This window comes from Camelus dromedarius, chromosome 3 (genome assembly GCF_036321535.1).
Source record: "Camelus dromedarius isolate mCamDro1 chromosome 3, mCamDro1.pat, whole genome shotgun sequence".
In the NCBI taxonomy this organism is placed as follows: Eukaryota; Metazoa; Chordata; class Mammalia; order Artiodactyla; family Camelidae; genus Camelus; species Camelus dromedarius.
The window spans coordinates 98,877,076-98,896,159 of record NC_087438.1 but is presented as its reverse complement, the minus strand read 5'-3'; the positions used below and the strand labels follow the sequence as shown (position 1 = coordinate 98,896,159).

Here is a 19,084-nt window from a genome sequence, read left to right as displayed (position 1 = left end):
GGTATCAGAAATACGAAGACTTTAGCCACAGAATAAAGAGCCTCAAGTTTTCTGCACATAGGATTGTAGTTACGAAACAATGATTAGGATAATGTATAAGAGAGTCATCTATGAAATAAGTTAGAACTGAGGTGTACATCTTTGGACAACAAACCATCCTCTGAGGGTTCCTGGGTTCCTATCTTATTAAATGAAAAAAGCAGATAAAATACCTGGCAGAGTAAGCCTCAATTAATGATGTACATCAACCCATTAGATACTGGATGTAAAGAATAAAGAACCTTATACTATTTCTGCACACTGATCTTGAACATCACTTTGACTGCATACAGTCCTTTCTGAAGTGTAACAGAATCCTGAGGCAGGCAGACAGGTTAGATAGGTACATAGGAATTAAGTATATATAAAGTATTTATTGAAGAGATAAAAAGCCACATTTGAGGGGCAGGGTATATCTCAAGTGGTAGAGTGCATACTTAGAATGCATGAGGTCCTGTATTCAATCGCCAGTACCTCCTCCAAATATAAATAAATAAACCCAATTACCTACCCCCATAAAGAAAAAAGAAAAAAATAATTTAAAAAAGCCACATTTGACCTGTCTCTCCATATCCTCAATACTTTTATCTCTTAAAACCTCTAGTTTGAAATACTCAAATTTAACAATTGTCCAAACCACCAAGAAGGGTGATAGGTATCATAACATAGAATACATTCTATAGAATTAAATACATTCTATAGAATTAAATACATTCTATAGAATATATTTAGAATTTAGCATACAGACTATATATAGCCCAGTCACTTGGTACTCAAAATGTAAGCCAAGGACCAGTGGCATGGGCATTACCTGGGAGCTTGTTAGAAATGCAGAAATGCCCCACTCTGGACTTACTGAAACAGAATTGGAAATATGGGGATGATTTGAATGTACATTAAAGTTTGAAATACACTGACTACTGGGCTTTTCAGATATACTGACTTATCCATCATTTTTTCCACAGTCACCACCACTTAATTGACATTGTAGTTTCCAAAAACTAGCTTTTAAAAGCTGAAGTAGTTTTCCCTTTAACAATAAGGCCAATATGCCCAAGGCAATTTACAGATTCAATGCAGTCCCTCTCAAATTACCAATGACATTCTTTACAGAGGTGCAACAAAAAATGTTAAAATTTGTATGGAACCACGTAAGACCCCAAATAGCCAAAACAATCTTGAAAAAGAAGAATGGAGCTGGGGCATTCATGCTCCCTGACTTCAGACTATATGACAAAGCTACAGTAATTAAAACAATATGGTCCTGGCACAAAAACAGACACACAGATCAATGGAACAGAATAGAAAATCCAGAAATAAACCCACACATTTATGGCCAATTAATCTATGACAACAGAGACAAGAATATACAATGGAGAAAAGACAGTCTCTTCAATAAATGGTGCTGGGAAAACTGGACAGCTACCTATAAAAGACTGAAATTAGAACATTCTCTAACACCATATACAAAAATAAACTCAAAATAGATTAAAGACCTAAATGTAAGACCAGATACTATAAAACTCCTAGAGGAAAACATGCAAAACATTCCTGGACATAAATCACAGCAATATATTTTTTGCATCAGATCCTGCAGTAATGGAAATAAAAGCAAAAACAAACAAATGGGACCTAATTAAACTTAAAAGCTTTTGCACAGCTAAGGATACCATCAACAAAACAAAAAGACAACCTACAGATTGGGAGAAAATATTTGCAAATGACACAATTGACAAGAGACTAATCTCCAAAATATACAAACAGCTCATACACCTTACTCATCAAAAAGACAAGCAACCCAATCCAAAAATGGGCAGAAGACCTAAACAAGCAATTCCCCAATGAAGACATACATATGGCCAATAGGCACATGAAAAAATGCTTAGCATCACTAATTGTCAGAGAAACGCAAATCAAAACCACAATGAGATATCACCTCACACAAGCCAGAATGGCCATCATTAAAAAGTCTACAAACAGTAAATGCTGGAGAAGGTGTGGAGAAGAGAATCCTCCTACACTGTTGGTGGGACTGCAAATTGGTACAACCACTATGGAGGATAGTATGGAGGTTTCTTAAAAAACTAAAAATAGATTTACAATGTAATCCAGCAATCCCACTCCTGGGCATATACCTGAAGAAAAATATAATTCAAAAAGATACATGCACCCCAATGTTCATAGCAGTACTATTTAAAATAGCCAAGACATGGAAACAACCCACATGTCCATCAACAGATAACTGGATAAACAAGATGTGGTATGTGTATGTATGTATGTATATGTGTGTATATATACACACATATACATACATACATACACACATACATACAATGGAATACTACTCAGCCATAAAAAGAATAAAATAATGCCATTTGCAGCAACATGGATAGACCCAGAGATCATCATTCTAAGTGAAGTGGGCCAGAAAAATAAAGAAAAATGCCATATGATATCCCTTATATGTGGACTTAAAAAAGGAATTGAGGAATGGCAAAATTGGAGTCAGCTATGAGGATGTGAGAAAGTTTTCTGTGATGAGATGAGGGTAACAGCTAACAAACAGATGCACCAGAGGAAAAGGATTGGGGTAGGGATAAAGTGGGAGTTTGGGATTTGCAGATACTAACTACTATGCATAAGATAGATAAACAGCAAGTTCCTACTGTACAGCACAGGGAACTATATTCAATACCTTGTAATAGCCTATAATGAGAAAGAATATGAAAAAGGAATATGTAGACATTTATGTATAATTGAATCACTATGCTGTACACCAAAAATTAACACAACATTGTAAACTGACCATACCTCAATAAAAAACAAACCAACAGTAAGGCCCATAGTTTTCCTAAGACGGCTTCATAAGCCAGCAAAACCCTTGGAGCCACTGTCTACAGTAGCTAGAGTGATCTTCTTAATTTTAATTGGATCTTCAGCTCAAAACTCCTCAGTAGCCAGGGGGGCGGAGGGTGGGAACAGATAGACTGGGATTTCAAAATTGTAGAATAGATAAACAAGATTATACTGTATAGCACAGGGAAATATACACAAAACGTTACGGTAGCTCACAGAGAAAAAAATGTGACAATGAGTGTGTATATGTCCATGTATGACTGAAAAATTGTGCTGAACACTGGAATTTGACACAACATTGTAAAATGATTATAAATCAATAAAAAATGTTAAAAAAAAAAAACACAACTCCTCAGTAGCATCTCACCACCCTTGAAATAAAATACCAAATCCTTGCATAGTATTCAAGTTCTCATGTATTCCATTACACAGCTTTCAGTATGGTCATCAATCAAGCTCTTTTGTGCCCCAGGGCCTTCAGAGGCTGTTCTGTTCCTCCTCTAGGAGAGCTTCTTTCCCTCCCCCTTCCCTTTGCTCTGTTAATTTCTACAAATATTTCAGGTCTCAGTTTAAATGTTATTTCCTAACAGAGGTCTTCTTTTTGGCCCCAGTGAAAACCAGGATCCTTTGTTATGCTCCGTCAGAGAACCTTATATTTTCCTTTGTTGAACTTAGCACAACTTAAAATTTTATAGTTACATTTTGTTTAAGCATAATGCCCGACTCTCCCACTGAAAAAAAAGCTGCAGGAAGACAGGCCACGCCTGTTCTGATGATCACTTGTATCTTCAGTGTCTAGCACAGTAGGTACTTAATACTTACTTTTTTCCCAGCTTTATGGAAGTATAATTGATAAATAAAATTATATAATTTAACATATACAACATGATGATTTAATGCATGTATATACTGTGAGATGATCAATGCAATATGGTTAACATCCATCACCTCACCTAATTGCCATTTCTTAATGTATGTGGTAAGAACACTTAAGATCTACCCTCTTAACAAATTAAGTTACACTACAGTCTTAGTAACTATAGTCACCTTGGTGTACAGCACATTCCAGAACTTATTCATTTTATAACTGAAAGTTGATATCCTTTGGCCAGCATCTCCCCATACTTAATGCTTATTAACATAGCAATCTCTACGCTAATGGCGTCGTAAGCATAAAATGCACTAAGGACTATATGTATTCATTTGTGTGCATCCATTTTGCCTAAGAGAAAGCATTTTTAGAAGATACATTCACTCTTTTAAGCTACCAATGGGTCTAATGAAACTATTCCTTAACCTAATGATTTGAAAGAGAAAATACAGTTTGCCCAAGAGCCAAGTAAGGTGTGATAGTATAACTCACATTGGACACACACATTTAAAAAAACAAACAAAAAAACCAAGTGGTATAACTTGCTGTCACCTATATCCAGGGGAAATGGAAGCACCAGTGCACAGGAGCAATACAATTTTCCAGTCTCTTTTTCCTTTCCTCTGTTTTATAATTCCAAGAGAGCCTCTGATCAGTGAGATGCAGCACACATAATTTTAAAATAGTAAGTGAATATATTACAGTGGTCAAGAGTGAGGTCTTAAGGTAAAAAAGACTTGAGTTCCAATACTGGATATTACACTTAGTAGCTATATAACCATGAAGCTTTTATTTTTAACTTATTTTCTTTATCTGTAAAATGGGAATAATAATAGTACTCCTTAACATAATCACGAGCATCTTAATCTTTTGTTTTAATCTTTTCATATCTTTGTATTTACCATACAGTTCACCTAGACAATCAAAGACTTGGAGCAATTTTATGCAGTTACACAACCAATACCACAATCCAGTTTTAGAATATTCCTATCACCCCTGCAGAATTCCTTCCTGCCTGTCTGCAGTCAATTCTTGCTCCTACCCCCAGCTTCAGGCAACCACTGATGCACTTTCTCTATAATTTTGCCTTTTCTAGAAATTTCACAAAAAGGGAATTTTAAAATACATAGCCTTTTCCATCTGGCTTCTTTCACTTAGCATGTCAAACCCAGCTCTTAACCACACCTTCCAATCTGTTCTTTCTCCAACATTCTTCATCTAACAATGGGCACTTCTAAGTCCAGTAAAAAATTCTCAGGTCATTCTTAACATCTTTTTCTACATCCCCACACTGAATTCACTATCAGTTCATGTCAATGCTACTACCTCCAAAATTTATTTTTGAATCTATCAATTACTTTCCTATTGCCACCACCTGAGACAAAGCCACATTAAATACTGTTATAGCATCCTATCTGATCTTCTTACTTCCTCTTTTGCTTTCTGTAAACCCTGTTTCACATGTAGAAACCAAATAATCCTTAAAAAAGTAAATTAAATTATATGCTCTCTTTGTGAAATACAGTGCTTAGTACCAGGACTGGCTACACAATTTGCGGGACCAGTGCAAAATGAGAACAGGGAGCTCCTTGTTTAAAAATACCTAGAATTTTAAGATGATGACAGCAGAACTTTAACCCAAATGCAGGGCCCCTCTAAAAATGGGAGTCAGTATGATGGCACAGGTCACATGCTCATGAAGCCAGCTTTCCTTGGCACAGAGAGGCTCTCCATAAGTATTACCTATTATTTTTAAAATATTAGGTAATTATCTAATATTATTTATTAGAGTCATTAATATCAGAAAATCTTACTCATGATACTATTAAATTACTGAATTCAAGGCAAAACTTATATGTATCATCCCCTAAAAATCGAAATATTCTCTAATAATCTTTGAATTCAATCTAATTTGCTTATTTGAGGAACATCCTAAGGTCAAATTAAGGGATCATTCAAGGAGAAATGGCATAAAAACATATCAATAGATCAACCAAACACGTATCACAATTCAGACAGAATTTGGTGAAAGCTGAAAGGTTTATCCTTAATATTATGTGTAATTTACCTGAAGTTTATGTGAAAAATACTTTGCATACTTCGATTTAAAAAGATATTCTGTGAATTATGAAATTATCTCATTAAAATATTTTAGAACTACCATCAGTGATTTAAACATGCCATTCTATTCTAGTCTTTATCACACTAGTACTCTCTTGTTTATTATACCACAAACTTAAATATACCAGAAAACTATCCATAAAAAGTGCTAAATTTGTCCACATGAAAATTCCCTTAAAGACCTAAAGTCTCCTTAGAGAGATGGAATTTGTTTAATTTTTACCCATCATGCTGTTATTATACTGGTATCTAAATTATTATCAGTTCTTACCAAATAGGTAGCCTTATATGGCTGGGTTGTTTATTTTTTCTAAAAAAAAAATCGATTCCTTTCAATATATAATGGTAACTTTGAGAAAAAAGTGTGACTTTTTGATCTTTAAAATCTTCTGGCATGATACAGGAGTTTTTTTTTTTTAAATTGTGAATCACTATACTGTACATCTGTAACTTGTACATTATAACTTATATGTTATACATTATATAATATTGTGCATCAACTATACTTTAGTTTTAAAAATAAAATAAAAATTTTAAAAAGAGAAAGGGCAAATACAAAAATACATATGAAAACGCAACATAAAATAACATGACAGAATTGAAATCAAATATATCTGTCATCTCAATATATGTAAGTGGGTTTAACTCATCTATTTTTAAAATGGTTTTCAAAATAGGTTGCAAAGCCCAGTCCAACTCTAGGCTGTATACACCTAAGATAAAATAATGCAGAAAGATTAATAGTGAAAGGATGGGCGAAGAAAAGCACACAAGAAAAATATAAATATTAAAAATCTTAATATCTGACAACATGGAATTCGCGACAAAAAGCTTCAAACAAGATACGGAGTACTTATTAATGCCAAAGGCTACAATTCACCATGAAAATTTAAGTTATGAATATCTATGTGCCAAAAAATATAACAGTTCACATACTAGAACTATAGAGATACAAGGAGATTTAGACAAAGACACCCCATGGCAAGGCCCAGCTGTAAGGCCACGCAAGAACACAGGATTGGAAATACACTAAATGTAGCCAATACTCAATTCACCAATCACTTGGTTTACTGCACACAATTAGCATACAGCACAGGTTAGTCAAAGACGTAAAAATAGAAAAGGGGTAGCGAACCACCTCAAGGGGAAGTCCCAGGAGGCATCTCAGCAGTGCCCTCCAGTCCCCTCGAGTGGTCTCTACTCAGACAGTCTCCAGCAGTGTCAGTCTGGAACAGCTCTCAGCAGTGTGGAGTTGGCTGCTCCAGCAAGAAGTCTTCAAGTCGCCCAACTCAATGGTCTTATTTTAAGGACTCCACCAATATAGGGCATAATGGTTACACCCCAGGGGGGTCTTGTCTCTACTGGTTGTTCCAGTGAAGTCTTTCGATAGATGTTACCAAACAAATTCCTCACCTAAAGTAACACTTAATTTTTTACATTAAGATATTCACACATCTACAACAGATATTCAAAACAACTAATGTGGAAGCTCACACTGGCCACTGTGACTCCATTTTGAACTGCTAAACATAGAATTTAAGCTATGAGTTTCTAACACAGTGAGTAGGAATCACAACACAAAAGACACCACATCATAACACACACTAATAATAAAAGGATTTGATTTCACCTTTCCCAATCCAAAACAGATCAAGTGGTCAAATTAATGAGGATCCAGAAGTCCCAACAATACAATCAAAAAGGTAGATGTCACTGTTATATATCAGATAACACGAGAATAGAGAACATACTTTCTTCTCAGGTGTGCTCTGAGAAATTCCCGCATACACACAAGATTATAAATTAGACCACAAACCAAACCTCATTAAATTCCCACAGTAAAAATAATATAGATAGCATTGTACAATAACACAATAAACACTGATATTTATAACACATTCAGAAAACAAAAAAAGTCTTTCTATATGGGTGTGTGTGGGAGGTCTGTATTAAATAATTCCATGATCAAAGGGAAAATAGAAATTCAAAACTGCACAATTTCTAGAAAACAATAATAATTAACATATTACAGAAGAACCTATGGGTATAGCTAAAGTAGTACTCAAAGGAAAATTTATCTCTTAAACAACTACATCAACATAAATGAAAGAACAATAAGTGAAGTAAACAGCTGGCTGGGGTAGTGCTGGAGGGGTTAGAGTACAGCTCAGTGGTGGAATGTGTGCTTAGCACACATGAGGTCCTGGGTTCGATCCCCAGTACCTCCATAAAAAAAAAATTAAAATAAACAAACCTGATTACCTCTCCTCCACCAAAAAAAAAAAAAAAAAAAAAAAAAGAGAAAAAAGAAAAAATTCTCAGCTGGCGCAAAAAGCGAGAAAAATAATTTTTAAATAAACCAAAGGAGGGGGTGTTGAAGATGGCAGAGTAGTAGGACCATGAACTCGCCTGTACTCACCACCACAACAAAACCACAACTGACTGCCAAACAACCATTGGAAAAAAAGAAAAAAGAAAAAGACTGGAACCTAGCAAAAAACATCCTCCCCAAATGGAAACACAAAGAAGGAACCACAGTGGGATGGCAGGATGGGTGCACTTGTGACATAATCAGGCTCCACAACCCTGGGGTTGGCAACCCACAAGCTGAAGAACAACTAAGTCGCAGAGGCCCTCCTGCAGGAGTGGGGGCCCCAAGTTCCACGCCACGCTCCCCAGCTCGGGGTTCCAGCACTGGGAGGATGAGAAACAAGGACATCTGGCCCTGAAGGCCAGCGGGCTCAACTCCAGGAGCTCTGCGGGACTGGGGGAAACAGAGACCCCATTCTCCCGGGAAGCTCACACAGAATCTCCCACACACCAGGCCCAAGGGCAGAGGCAGCCACCCCACAGGAACCTGGGCCAGACCCACCCAGTGATCCCCAAAGTTCTCCTTGGGGGGCAGGGGCAGTGTGGCCAGCCCAGGGGACACAAAAGCTGGTGGCAGACACTCCAGGAGTGTCCATCCACGTGAGCTCTCCTGGAGGCTCCAATGTAGGAGTTTTGTACATGATAAAGATGGGATCTCAAATCACTGAGACAAAGATGAAGTTTTTAATAAATGATACTGGGACAACTGGATAGCCACTTAGGAAAAGTGGTAAAATTAATTCCATATGTCAGCACACACATGAATAAAGTTCATATAGGTCAGGGATCTAAATCTAAAGACTGAAACACCACACAAGTACTAGAAGAAAACTATGATAATTGTTTCTATACCTGAGTGTAGGGCAAGGCTTTCTATTACTCAAAACCTAAATGTAATACAAGAAAAGACTGGATCATTTGATTATATGAAGAGAAAAATGAAGGGGAAAAAAGACTGCATTGCAAGCATACCAAAAAAAGTTGAAAGCAAATAACGTACTGGGAGAAAATACTTGCAACTTTTATCTTGGAAAAAAGGCTAATATCTCTTATATAAATTTTTACATCATTCTGTCACTTTCTTGAAAAACTAAAAAGGCTTCAGGATATTGATTAGGGTTGCATTGAATCTGTAGCTTCAGTTTGGGAAAAATTAACATTATTGAATTTTTCAATCTATGAACATAGTTTCTCTCTGAAGTATTTTAATTTCTCTAAGCACTGTTTCGTGTTTCTCAGTGTGCAGATGATTTTCTGAGTGTTTTGTCCTAACAGAAAAATAAATATAAAACATGAACAAACTTTTTAAAAGAGATAGACTGACTCTTAAACATTTGAAGAGGTATTTAACTTCAATAGTAATGAGAGAAATTCTAATAAAACTACTTTGAGATTTAAAAAAACTGATCAGATTGGCAAAAATTAAAAAGCTTGACAACATACCCTGCAGATGAGGCTATAAGAAAATAAGCATTCTCACCTATTGGAATGCAAAATAGTACAGCCTATATGGAGGGAATTAGTTCTATCTAACAGAACTACATAGGCATTTACCCAATGACTTATATATCTCGCTTTTGGAAATGTACCCTAAATAGACACCTCTAAAATTATGAAAATACATATGCACTAGGTTATTCATTACAGCATTATTGGTAACAGCAAAAGTATTGGAAACTACCTCAATGGAAAACTATAGTTGGTTAAACAGACTATAATATGTACACATACAATGAAGTTTTATGAAACTATAAAAAGAAAAGATCTTTGTAAATTGATACAGAATGATTTTGAAGATATATTGTTAGCGCAAAAGGCAAAGTTAAAATTTTTTTCCTGACAATGTGGAACTAACCATTGATGAAAATATATGGAAAAAATATTTTTTAAACATTGGCTCAAAAGAAGTACAAGATAGAGAAGGGAAGCAATGAGATGAGCCCTAGGATCTCTGGGGTTTTTTTCCCTAGAGGCAATTTTCAAAGAAAAAAAGGTTGAAAAAAAATAAACAGAGTTTCAACAACTCTGTGGGGAAAAATATCAAGCGGTCTAACATAAGTGAAATTGGAGTTCTATATGTGTGTGAGAGAAAGAGAGCGTGCGTGCATGTGTGTGTGAGAGAGAGACAGAGAGCGGGACAGAGGGAGAGAAATGGTATCTGAATAAGTAAAATCCAAAACTTTCTAAATTTAAAGAAAATTATAGACCCACACAATCAAGAAGCTGAAGCATCCTATACCCCAAGTAGGATTAAACACACCATAAAGAAAATGCACCGTAAGGAAACACACAGGAAAGAGAAACACACCAAGGTCCATCATCATCATTTCTGAAAACCATTGATAAACAGAAAAATTTAGAAGCAGTAAGAGGAAAATATTAAATAGAGGGGAACAAAGAGAAGAAACATTCTACACTTCTCAGAAATAATGCAAGGCAGAAGAGAGGAACAGTATCTTTAAAGTGCCAAAAGCAAAAACAAAAAACAAAAAAACTGGCAACCTAGAATTCTATATCTATCAAAGGTAACTTTCAGAAATGAAGGTGAAATCAAGGTTTTTTTTCAGACAAAAAACCAAGAAAATTTGCAACCAGTAGATCTATGCTGCCAGAAACATTAAAGGAAGCTCTTTAGTCTAAAGGAAAAGTGATACCAGATCGGAAACTTGTGTCTATGTAAAGAATCAGTGACAGAAATGATAAAAATGATATTAAAGACTTCTCTTCTCACTTTCTAATTTCTTTAAAAGATAACTGATTATTCAAAGCAAAAATAGTAACAACATATTGTGGAGCTTAAAATATTGCAGAAGTAAAATGTGTGGCAACAATGGCACAAAAAAACAAAGGAGAGAAATTGAAGTATACTATTATAGGGAACTTACATTATATGTGAAGTAGTGTAATATTATTTGAGTTTTATTACCTTTATGGTTATAAGTTAAAGATGCATAGTATAAGCTGTAAAACCACCACTTAAAGAGGATATCTAATAAACTATTATCAGAGACAAAATGGAATACTGAACAATACTCAATCTAAAAGAATGCAGGAGGCTCTCTGGTCAAGATGGTGGAGTAGTAGGACCATGAGCTCCCCTATCCTTGCAATTACAACAAAACCACAATTGACCTCTAAACAACTGTGGGGGAAAAAAAAAGACTGGAACCTAGCAAAAAAGATCTTCAACTGGAAACAAAGAGGGAACCACAGCAGGATGTGTAGGAGGGGTTTGCTTGCAATATAATTATTCTTCAGTTTGTATGGGGTCTGATTAAGTCACAGAGGATCTCTCATAGGAGTGAGAATTCTAAGCCCCACATCAGGCTCCCCAGCCCAGGGTTCTGGCATTGAGGGGAGGAGACCCCAGGACATCTGGTTTTGAAGGCCAGTGGGGCTTGGCTCCAGGAACCCCACAGAACTGGGGGAATTAGAGACTTCGCTCTCTTGAGAAGCTTATGCAGAATCTCACATGTGCCAGGTCCAAGGGCAGAGGCACTGGTTTTGTGGGAAACTGGTCCACACCTACCCGCTGGTTTTGGAGGGGCTCCTAGGGAGGTAGGGAATGGCTGCAGCTCACTCAGGGGACAGACATTCCTAGTGTTTATCTACATGAGCTTTCCTGGAGGCTGACAACTTGATTGGATCATTAGCACCAAGCCTAACCCCACCTAACAGCCTGTAGGCTTAAGAGCTGGGAAGCCTCAGGCCAAACAACATACTGGGTGGGAACACCATCCAGTATGATAGCAGGAAAATCTCCAAACACTTGGAAATAAAACACAGTTCTAAATAATCCATAGGTTAAAGAGTAAGTCTCAAAGGAAATTTTAAAATACATTGAACTGAATGAAAATTAAAATACAACATATCAAAATTTATGGGCTGCAACTAAAGCATTCCTGAGAAGGAAATGTGTAGCACTAAAGATAAAATTCTCAAATCAAACTATAATCTTACCTCAATAAACTAGAAAAAGAGCTAAATAAACACCGAGCAAGCAGAAGCAAAGAAATAAATGCAAGATTGTAGATCAATGAAACTGAACTTCTAGGTACATATCTAAGATAAATTATAACATATATTCGTACAAAGACTTGTAGCAAATGTTCATAGCAACATTTTTCACAATAGACCAAAACTAGAATCAACCCAAATGTCCATCAATGGATGAATGGATAAACAAAATGTAATATATATTTACAATGAAATACTATTTGACAATGAAAGGAATGAAGTGCTGATAAAAGCTACAATGTGGACAAACCTCAAAAACATTATACCAACTGAAAGAAGCCAATGCAAAAAAACTACACATTTTATATGAAATTTCTACAAAAGGAAGAACTATAGAGACTGAAATCAAATCAGTGATTTACTGGGACTCAGGCTGGTAGTGGGAAATTACTGCAAGAGAGCACAAAGGAAGTCTTTGCAATAAAAGAAATGTTCTAAAACTGGATAGTGGGGATGGTAGCATAAACATACAAAGTACTAAAACTTGTATAACTTGTCGCCCTCAAAATGGGTGAAGATTATTATATGTAAATTAGACCTCAGTGAAACTGCTTTAAAAGAAACAGAAAAAAACCAATGGCACAAAAAGCTGGTTCTTTGAAAACTAGTAAAATTGGTAAATAAACTGACAAATTCTATCAAGATTGACAAAACAATATCCACACTGAAATGGGGAATATCACTTCAGACCTCAGCAATATTAAAAAGAATATAAGGGAATATTATTAACAACTGTTTGCACATTAACTTAATTTAAATGCAATGGACCAACTGCTCAAAAATAAAAGCTACCACAACTTACCAATGTAAAATGGATAAATTGTCCTATAGCTAGGAGAAAAGTTGAATTTATAGTTTAAAAAATTCCCCAAAAGAAATCTAAGTCCAGATAGTTGCACTTGAGAATTCCAAAATTGTAAAGATTTAACGCCAATTCTGCAATTTCTTCCCCCAAATAGAAGAAAACACTTTCCATTTCACTTTATGAATCAAGTATTACCCTGATATTAAAGCCAAACAAAGACAGCACACAAAAAAGAAAACTATAAACCAACATTCCTCATGAATATAGACACAAAAACCCTTAACAAAATATTAGCAAACAGAATTCAGAATATGCAAAAAGAATTACACATCATGACCAACTGGAATTTATTCCAGAGATGCAAGGCTGTTCAATATTTTAAAATTAGTTAATGTAATTCACCATAGTAACAAGCTCAAAGAGAAATATCACATGATTGTATACACTGGTGCAGAAAAAGCACGTGACAATTTATGGAAAAAAAACCCATTTATGAAAAAACCCACCACCCTCAGAAAACAGAGAATAAGGGACACTTTCTCACTTTAATGAAGAGCACCCACAGAAACCTACAAACATTACACTCAATAGTAAAAGACTAAATCTCCCTCCCTAAGACTGCGAACAAACCTAAGATGTCCACTATCACTATTCTTTTTCAGCATAATACTAGAAGTTGTAGCCAGTGCAATAGGCTAGAAAAAGACCAAAAAGACACGGATTGAAACAACGTGATACTGTTTTATTTGCAGATGACATGACTGTCTACATAGACAATCCCAGAGTCTACAAAAAACTCGTATAAACATTAAGTGACTTCAGCAAGGTCATGGAATAGATCAACATGTAAAAGTCAACTGTATTTTTATACACTATCAATGAGCATATGGAATTGAAATTAAAACCTAACATCACTTACAATTGCTTAAAAAGTAAAATTCTTAGGTAAAACTAACGAAATATGCACAGAACCAATAGGCTGAAACTTACAAAACGCTGAGGACAGTGATCTAAGAATATCTAAATAAATGGAGAGAAGGAAATATAATATTCATGGATTGAAAACTCAGCATAGTCAATATCAGTTCCCCCCACTTCAATCTCTAGGTTTGATGTGATTCCTATAAAATATGAGCAAGGTGTTTTTTCTAATACAGACAATCTTATTCTAAAAGTTGTATGTAAAGGCACAGCCCTAGAATAGCTAAAACAATCCTGAAAAAGAAGAAAAAGTGAGATGAATTATTCTAATCAATTTTAAGACTTACAAAATAGTTACAGTAATCAAGACAGTGTGGTACTGGAAGAGAAACACATACGTAGTTCAATAACCAAGAAATAGCCCCACACAAGTAAGGCCAACTAGTTGTTTTTTTTAAGCCAAAAAGATTTATTGGCTAACATAACTGAAATCCAGAAGATGTGCTTAGTGTGATCCAGCACCATTAATATGTCACCAAGGAATTGATTTCTTTCCTTCTTTCTATTTAACATATAATAGTATTCTTCATAGTATAGCTTCACACTAAGGCTGCCTGCCTCCTCCTGTGATCTTAACATGGCTGCTGTCAACTCCTGCATACTTCCATTTCCTGAGGAATAAAAAGTATCTTTCTTAAATCCCCACCATACTCTTCTCTTCAACTTTGTTAGGCCAACTGATTTTTTGACAAAGGTGCAAAAGTGATTTAATGTAGGAAGGGTAGTCTTTTCAACAAACAGTAATGAAACCATTGGTCACTCATAGATTAAAAATTTACTCTCAACCTAAGCATCATACCTTATCCAAAAATTAACTCAAAATGGATCATATGTGCCAACATAAAAATTAAAACTATAGAACTTTAAGAAAACAAAGGAGAAAAATCTTCAGGATTTAGGGTATGTGAACAGTTCTTAGATATGACACCAAAAGTATGATCCATAAGATAAATTAATAAATTGCACTTCATTGAAATTTAAATGTTTTGCTTTAGGAAGATCCTATTAAGAGGATGAAAAGGCAAGCAATAGACTAGAAGACAGTATTTCCAAACCAATGTCTGACAAAGGACTCATATCTAGAATATATAAAGAACTCTCAAAATTCAACAACAAAAAAAACAACAGAAGATGGGCAAAACACATAAACAGACTTCTCACTGAAGAAGTGATGGTAAATAAGCATATAACAAGATTCAATATTATTACCCATCAGATAAATGCAAACTAAAACTACCAAGAGAAATCTTACACCTATTAGCACAGTTAAAACAGAAAATAGTGACCATACCAAATGCTGATAAGAATATGAGAAAAGGCATATCTCATAAATTGCTGTCTGGAATGTAAAATGGTGCAATCCTCTGGAAAACAGTTTGGTAGTTTGTTATAAAACTAAACATACATTTACCATCTGATACAGCCATTGCAATCCTGGGCATATATGCCAGAGAAATGTAAACTTAAGGCACAAAAACTTATATACAATGTTCATAGCAGCTTTGTTTGTAATAGCTCCAAACTGGAAGCAACCCAAATGTCTTCCAAGAGGTAAATGGCTAAACTATGGTATGTCCATAAAATGGTACACTACTACATGATAAAAAGAAACAAACAATACCTGCAATAATTTTGGTGGCTCTCAAGGGCATTATGCTAGGTAAAAAAAAAAACAAAACTCAAAAATGTTATATACTGTATCCTACCATTTATATAACATTTTACAAATGACAAAATTGTAGGAATGGTAAACAGATTAGTGGTCACCATGGATTAGGGCAATATGAGACAGTTCTTTGTGGTGATGGAACAGTTCTGTATTTGACTGTGGTGCTGGTGGTGGTTATACCAATCTATGCACGTTATAAAGTTAGAGAACTATTCATAGAGACACAAAAATGGGTGCATGTAAAACCGTTGAAATTTGAATAAGGTCTGTAGATAGGAAATTAACATTGCTACAGATTTTGATAAACTACAGTAAAGTAAGATATTACTGTTAGGGGAAGTCAAGTGATGGATACCTGGGACCTCTCTGTACTATTTTTGCAACTTCCTGTGAATATAAATTTAAATGAAAGTTCAATAAAAGTTTAAAAAACTGTATGTACTTAATAATACAACTTAATATATGAAACAATGTATGATACAAAAACTGATATACCTGAAAGGAGAAGGAAAAACCTATACTTGTAGTTGAAGATTTCAACTCTCCTCTGTCAATGATTGATAGAATGAGTAGACACAGAATGAGTAAGAATACAGAAGGCTGAACAACACTATCAACCAACTTGATCTAGTTGACACAATTGTAAAACACAAAAATCACTAATAGCAGAATATATGTTTAGGTGTGCAAGAACCATTAACCAAGATAGACTACAGCCTGTGCCATAAAACAAATTTTAACAAATTTAAAAGAGTAGAAATCACGCAATGTTATTGGGTCATAATAAATTAAATTAGAAATTGCTGACAAAACATATTTGGGTAATCCTCAAATATTTGGAAATTAAATAACATTCTATTATGTAAACTATGGGTCAAAGAAGAAATTATAAGGTGTATTAGAAAACATTTTGAACTTTAGTGGAAACATAACATCCAAAATTAGTTGGATGCAGCTAAAGGTCAGAGAAAATTTAAATACTCATTAGAAAAATATGTAAAGTCAATGATCATACCTACAATCTTAAGCAGTTAGAAGAAAAGGGTATATTAAACCTAAAACTGGTAGAAGGAAGGAAAAATAGAGTGGAAATTAATGAAATAGGCAAACAGAAAAATCAGTGAAATCAAAAACTATCACCTTAATAACAAAATGAAGCAAAGAAATTGTAAGAAAGTTTACTACAGACCAATCTACTTCATAAACTTATATGCAAAAAAATTTTTGCATAATATTAGCATACTGAGTCCAGCAATATAGAAAAGACTAGAATATTATAACCAACTTGGATATAGTCTAAAAATGCAAACTTGATTAAACATTCAAAAATCAATCTGTAATTGCACCTAAATACATACAACAAATACTAACAGACACAGGGAGAAATTAATGGGAATACAATAATAGTAGGAGACTTTAACACTCCACTAACATCACTGGACAGATCTTCCAGACAGAAAATTAGCAAGGCAACAGAAATACTAAGTGATACAATAGAACAGTTATATTTAAATTAGTATTTTCAGGACATTACATCCAAAAAACCAGAATATATATTCTTTTCAAGTGCACGTGGAACATTCTCTAGAATAGATCACATACTCAAACACAAAACAAGCCTCAAAAAATTTAAGAGGATAGAAATTATTTCAAAGCATCTTTTGTGACCACAATGGAATGAAACTAGAAATCAGGCACAGAAAGAGAAATGAAAAACAAAAAAGATTGCATGGAGATTAAACATGATACTAAGAAACCAATGGGTCAAGGATGAAATCAAAGAGGAAATTAAAAAATATCTTGAGACAAATGACAGTGAAAATACAACCACACAAAATCTATAGTATGCAGCAAAAGCAGTCCTCTTAAGAGGTAAGTTCATAGAAGTATAAGCCTTCCTCAAAAAAATAAGAAAAATCTCTAATAAACAACCTAACCTACCACCTAATAAAATTAGAAAAAGAAGAACAAACTTAAAGTTAGCACAAGGAATAATAAAGAAAAGGGAGGAAATAAATAGAGACTAAAAAAAAAAATCAGTAAAATGAAGACCTGTTTTTTTTTTTTTTGATAGAGTAAACAAAAATCAACAAACCTCTGGCTATGCTCACCAAGAAAAGAGAACCCAAATAAATAAGAAACAAAACAGGAGAAATAACCATACCACAAAAATACCAAAAACTTAAGAAAATACAGTGAACAATTATATGCCAACAAATTGGATAACCTAGAAGAAATGGACAAGTTTCTAGAAACGTACAGTCCATCAAAACTGAATCAAGAAAAAAATAGGTAATTTGAACAGACCAATTACTAAAAGTAAAATAGAATCTGTAATTAAAAAAACAAACAAACAGAAAAATTCCCTGCAAACAAAAGTCCAGGACTGGATGGCTTCACTGGGGAATTCTACCCAACATACAAAGAACTTACACTGATTCTTCTGAAACTCTTCAAAGATTAAAGAGGAGGAAACATTCCCAAAGCCATTCTATGAAGCAAACATTACTCTGATACCAAAATCAGACAAAGATACTACCAGCAAAGAAAATTATAGGTTAATATCTTTCATGAATACAGATGCAAAAAATCTCAACAAAATACTAGCAAACCAAATCCAACAACATAAAAAAGATCATACACTATGATCAAGTCAGATTCATCCCAGGGTCACAACGATGGTTCAGCATACGCAAATCAATCAATTTGATACATCACAGAAACAAAAGGACAAAAGCCACATGATCATCTCAATAGATGCAAAAATGCATTGATAAAATTCAATATCCATTCATGGTAAAAAGAACTCTTACTAAAGTGGGCAGAGACAGAACATATCTCAACATAATAAAAGCTATTTATGGCAAACCCACACCAATGTAATTCTCAACAGTGAAAAGTTAAAGACTTCCCACTAAAATCTGGAACAGGACAAGGGTGCTCACTCTCACCACTTCTATTCAACATAGTATTGTAAGACTTAGTCATACCAATCAGACAAAAAAATAAAAAGGATTCAAATTGGAAGAGAAGAGGTAAAACTGTCACTATATGCAGATGATACAATACTACATACAGAAAACCCTAAAAACTCCGCACAAAAACTACTAGAGCTCATAAACAAATTCAGCAAGGTAGCAGGTTGTAAGAGTAACATACAGAAATCTGTTGCATTTCTTTACACTAACAATGACGTATCAGAAAAGGAAAGTAAAAGAACAATCCCTTTAAAAATCACATCAAAAAAATAGAATACTTAGGAATAAACCTGCCCAGGGAGGTGAAAGACTTATACACTGAGAACTATAAACCACTGATAAAAGGAAATTAAAAATGATTTAAAGAAACGGAAATA

At 34.6% G+C, this 19,084-nt stretch overlaps 1 protein-coding gene across 21 annotated transcripts in view; it reads right to left on the bottom strand.

Annotated features, from left to right (window-relative positions):
* Nucleotides 1-19,084, bottom strand: part of LOC105090796 (protocadherin gamma-C4) — a 165,890-nt gene that overhangs the window by 33,521 nt on the left and 113,285 nt on the right. The window lies entirely within an intron of this gene.